The following is a 6283-nucleotide window of genomic DNA, read 5'->3' on the forward strand; positions in this document are numbered from 1 at the left end:
CAAGGGTCCTCAATCTATCCTACGTAACTACATATAGTCCCTAAGGCATCCTTCTACAACATAATAACCAAAACTAGTAAGCCATTATTGGTGCCTTTGACATATGGATAGAGTAAGGGAAAACTCACATGAATCGAAGAGCCCAAAAACACTATGATATGCTCCCTTTTCTACACTGCTTGCTCCCGCGAATCCATTAACACCAAAACCAAGTAGAATCTTAATCAATAGTTCAAAACTCTCAAGTTTGACCTAAAGTCAAACTTGGTCAAAAATTCATTGGTCAACGGTCAAAGAAAGTCAAAGTCCATATCAGGCTGAGTACACCCCACATACTCCATCTCTACGCACGGCGTAGAGATCCTCCCCCAGATTATGGGACTCCAACCTTGTATGTGATGCGTACCCCTTAGGTACACCCTACGTACTTAAGTCCACTTTCACTCTTTCATTAAGCACTTATTCCCTTAAGACCTTTCCTCCAAAACTCAGATCTAATCCCAAATAACATACTAAATGATAAATTTTCCAATTTTATAACTTTGCTTTGCTAGAAAGTGCCCAAAACCAAAACCCTAACTTATTACACAATCTAAAGCTTCATATCTTTTGCATAGGTGGAAGGAAAGGATCAAAATTGAATTTATATGATTCCATAAACACAAATTCATTTGGAAATGCTACTCATAAGGTCTAGAGTAGCTCATACTAAACTAGACCAAGAATGTGGGAAACAAATGACATAAATCTAAGGACTAATAAGATCTAGAAAATCATTCACCGGGCACTAAACTTTATACCTCTTGGAGAATGCTTAAGAGGTGTAAATCCCATATACATAGTGCTTGAAGCTTTTCAAGCAGCACCACCAACTTCTTCTTCCTTCAAAGGCACCCAAAACACACTTTTTAGCTTGCAAGGCACAAATATGGAGTTAGGGTTTCAAGGGAGTCGTTTGCATAGATGGAGGCTGAGAATGGAAGAGGTTTATGGAGGTTAAGGTGTTTAGATAGGGATCAAAACCCCAAAATTAGGGTTTGGATTTTTGTTGTGTACATCCTACATACCAACTGTTACGCCCTGCGTAACCCATTAAGGCATGTCCCACTACGCCATGCGTACCTAGTGTACGCCCTGCATGGTGTCAAGCTTCTTTTCCCAGCTTAACTTCAAATAGTCAGAATTTCTTCATTTCAACTTCGTTTTGGTGTTCTATATATGCACATAAAGGTATTGAAGAGCCTCACAATCTTGTCTAGCTACTTTAGACTAAAAACATTTCGAACTAAAATCCTTAATTCATGCAAGAAACCTGATATATAACTTTTTCCTATCTACCCTTCGGTCCAACACACAATTCAAGGATTAGACTCCCAACAAAAATTATCACCTCCCAAAAGGTCTAAACCTTACTTCCTTGAGGCCTAAAGCCTTTACACGACAAAATTTCTGTCCACAACCATGAAACAAGAAATGACCAGAAATCGGGTGTTATAGGTAATACTTTTGCATATGCATGGGATTATTTATGTTAGACACAATTATGATTAGGGAGTTTCTAAGGTCTCCATCTGAGATTCAGAATCTCTTTTAGTTTTACTGGCCTTTATCTAGAAGATCATCTTGCTTTGTGTTATAAATTCCAAGGTTCAGGGATGTTATGTATCTTGTTGAGTCGGTTTGAGTTTTGGTCTGTTTGTAATGCCAGTTAGCGGTAGTTCAAACCATAAGTGGGGGAGAACTAGGTATTTTTCTTAGAGAATCATCGATATGTTAGATTTTATGGTTTTAGAAGAATGGGTCATAGGGATCTACAGTCTAGGTATGCAAGACTTTGGTTCAAGATTTAGTCAAGTTGGGGGTGCAGAGCATGTAGCCATCAGATGTATGTACTGAGGAATGTATGAGTTGTCTTCATGGTACCAAGCTATTGGAAAAGGAGCTCTTTATAGCCAGTGATCCATTTTGGGATGCCGATGAATAGATCAAGAGGTATTTGGGTCGCTCAGGTGGAGTATCGATTGTTGAGGGATTCGTCAGCTTGTTGTATTAATTGTTATCGATAGTCTAGGTTGGGCAATTGTTGATCAGTGAATTAGCTTCAGAGTTGGTTATGCTTAATTCCACTTGGGTTTTTTCAGTATTGTATTGAATCAGTGGACTTGTTGTCAAGTCATTCTCGATCGTTGGCCATTTATATGTTTATAAGTATTACAACCAAATGTAAACATTTGAATAAAACATATAAACTTCATTGCTATTTCTCAATAATATGTATAGATTCATATTTATATGTACCATGATATAATAAGATGGAACGTTATGAATTCATAACTTAAAGATTTAAAATGACATAATGTAAGGTATATTGTGCCTAACTCATTTGATAAGGTAAAATATTTGAGTTAAGTGTTAAGTCCATTTAACTAATGCACTTAATACATTAAGTCACAAAGCAAGCTTGTTTCCCTTCCTAAATCTCGAAGACTTATTCCATACTCTTTCTCAAAATATCTTTGAACCAACTCTTATCTCTAACCAAATAACAATCTCCAAGTAACTAGATTACATCTCCATGAAACTAGACCTGTAAGTGGATGAAACTTGCAAGGTAAACCTTATCTCTTCTTTGGTAAAATATTTCTAGATATTTCCACCTCCTTCCTTCCCCTATAAATATCTAGCATTCCCTCTTCCTTTTACCCTTTTCTTTACAGCCAAATACTCTCTAGATGTTACTCAAACACCCATCATAACTCAGCCAAAATTTTGCACTCTTCCTCACCTTGTGAACTACCAAAACTGAAGCCAAAAAAGGGTTGTATCCCCTCGGTTTTCAGCCACCATTCTAGACCTTTTGCACCTTCCTTTTGCTTGACATGTAACATTCTGTTTAAAATAAGTAAATAAATAAGCCCTAAGACCTCGATATATATATATATATATATATATATATATATATATATATATATATATATATATATATATATATATATATATATATATATATATATATATTCGTATCTCTCAGGAAAAACGCTAAAGAAGAAAATTCAAACTAGCGCCAACTTAGCCTAGTTAGAGTCTGGTCATACCCAATTTGAGGCCAAGGTCGGGCTTCCGCCCGCACATACTCATTGGTATGGCGGTTAAGGGGCAGAATTGCGCCTTACCCTCTTCTCCCCAAGAAGAAATACCCCGGAAAACGTGGAGCCAATCAGAGAGCCCCACTTGCCTATCTGACGATAGCCACAATCATCATTATGTCGAAGATTCCCCTCTAGCCAATGGGGGAACGAGATAGAAAGACATGATGGAGGATCCTTCAATATGGATCCGCAACGTCTCGAATCACGAGGGAAGGCTCAACATAATTAGTTAAGAGGCACGTGCCTATCGATTAGGTATAAAAGAACCCTTCTTCCCCACGGAGAAAGGGACTGGAATCTTTTTCTCTTAGACATTCTCTATCTTCTCTCGGAATCAATTCTAACTTGATCGTTGAAGCTTCATCCTGGGAACCACTCCCAAACGTTGTCTAATGATCTTCTCTTTTCTTTGTACTGTGATATCAGGAGAAGGAACCAGTTGCACGCCCACCCTTGATTGCAATCCTACCATCACCGACATATCATAAAATTTGAGCCATCCAGATGAATCTCTAGAATGATACATCCACGAAGCAAAACCAAAGAGAAAATATGGCAGGCGAATTCCGGCGACGTCGGGGGCAGCGGAGAAAAGCCCGGTGCGTCCAATGCAGTTGTTAGACGGAGGGAAAGTTTCCATCCAGGAAGAACACGCTTCAAATTGCATGCCAGTCTCACAGACACCATCCAGCTCCGCAGCTGAAACGGAGGCAACCTACATAGCCAGTCTATGGCGTCCAACAGTTAACCCGTCTCAACAAGCAGCCATCGTAACCACAACTCCACAAATTATCACAACCCAACAAACAGAGATAGTTGTTTCTCAGCAACAATCGTTTCCACACAATTCGGGCACCGGAACCTGGATCCCTCACAATATTCAACCGCAATCACAATATTCATTGGTGATCCACCCACACGCCACCATGGCAGGCATGCCCCACGTACCGCTGTTCATACAACAACCACCGGTGTTCAATCCGTTCGTACAACAGGCTCAAGGTCCAACCCAGAAGTGTCTCAGCTGCAAGTCACAGGCATGTTGATATCGGTCAACCAGGGATCCAGCTCCTACGGACCTGGCGTATATTTCTCAGCAGCACTAGAATTTACCCTTTTCATGGCGACTGCTCAACCATTCAACCCGTCCGCACAACAGCAAACGGGAGCAAACCCATACATAGTTTACCCAACAGGTTAATATACATTTCAGCAATTTGGGTCACAATCAAACTTGGAACAATATCAACTGTACATCTCGCCGGAAGCCATGTACAACCAGATGTACGCGAACCCCTACAAAGCACAACAACATATGGCATATGGTGGTATGTCATACTTGTACATGGACAACCCCATGTGAAGTGCAAGCTCTAATTTCAACCATGAACTACTACAATACGAGATCCCACACACTGCGATGATACCGAACATGCCGAAATATGACAACACTTATGACCCAAATGACCACATCGACAACTACGAGGGGATGATGACATTTCTTAAGATGGATCGTCGCTTCACCTACACCTATTTTCCTTACACCCTAACAGGAAACGCAGGAAAATGGTTCAAGTCTCTGAGACTAGGTAGTATTTCAAATTTTGAGTGACTAAAGTTCCTTTTCCTCAACAACTTCATGTAGTTGAGGAAAGGAAAAGGGGACGCCAACTCCGTGATGGTGTGTAATCAAAGAGAAGGAGAGTCGATTCGTCCCTACTATGGTCAATTCATGTTAGCTACCTTGAACGACCCAGGACATGAAGATTTCCTCGTGATGGGCACCTTTGCTCAAGGTCTACTTCCGGGGCCAATATCTAGGAAGATGCAAGGGACAATCCCCAGACCCAGGGACGAGCTCAAGATTCGAGTGGAAAAATACCTGAGAGAAATTGAAGGAGAAGATCGAAAGGAGGCCAATCTCAAAGTCGTAGCCAACGTGTACATCAAACAGGAGGAGGCGGCGTCCCAGCCAAGTTCAACTCAGCCGGGTAGGCAAGAGGGTAACCAACAGAAACACAATCACCACTTTAGACATATGTCAAGGAGGTACAAGCCGTTCAACAAAGATGAAGAAAGGAATGGTCATGAAAATGTCCATGCAATCAACAAAACTCCATCAAAGGAGAGCAAGAACAAGGCCAAGTTATGCGAGTACCATAAGAGCAAAACTCATGATACCATCGAATACACGATGTTGAAAAAGGAGATAGATGAGAAGCAGCTGGTTGGAAACATAGTTGACATCGCAAAAAAGCTCAGAAAAAAATTTTGATAAAGACCAACACCAACGTAGAAATAAAAAAGATGGGGGAAAGGGCCATGATAAGAGGTCAGAGATACTAACCATCACTGGGCCTCGCCTATGCAGCGGTTGTCAAGGCCAACAAGCCAGCGCAACGATATATAATAAAAGCATGCTTAACATAGCCTCTTCAACGAGTGATCACAGGCCAGAACATTAGGATTCGAACAACCCATTACACATCATAGGGTTCATTAGTCAATAACGTGTCAAGCATGTATACATTGATAACGGAAGTAAGGTCAATGTCCTATATGAGCATTGCCATCGGCGGTTGCCTATCGAGTAGAAAAGGTACCTCCAACCACCATAACAAAGCCCGCTAGTTGGGTTTACTGGTCATGGCATCTGGCCAGCAGGCACAATCATGCTCCGTTTACACTAGTCGTTCATGATGGGATAGAGCAGATAACGAGAGTACTCGAGTTCTGGGTCGTTGACTGTCCGGCGAAACATAATATCCTACTGGGCCGACCCGCACTCTTTCAACTGCAAGAGATTCTTTCCACCTTCCATGGCATTCTCAAATTCAGCACAAGATATGGGTCGGCGGCGGTCGTAGCAGCAAGGCCACATAATGAATGTAGTACCCAACAGGAAACAAAGTAGGAAATCATATCGCGTCAAAGTGAAAGTTCTTAGAAAGTGAAGAATCGACAGAGGAAATCAATGGCAGCAGAAATGTTGGCTAGCGAGTCAAGGAAAAAAAACATAGAGATGCATTCAGATGAATTGCAACATCCCAGTCACGGATAGAAGCAAACACTGATCCGAAGATAGTTTAGCTAGAACTCAGGGGAAAAATCGCAAGACATGGGAATGCCTACTT

The sequence above is a fragment of the Lactuca sativa genome, chromosome 4, assembly GCF_002870075.4.
Source record: "Lactuca sativa cultivar Salinas chromosome 4, Lsat_Salinas_v11, whole genome shotgun sequence".
NCBI lineage: Eukaryota > Viridiplantae > Streptophyta > Magnoliopsida > Asterales > Asteraceae > Lactuca > Lactuca sativa.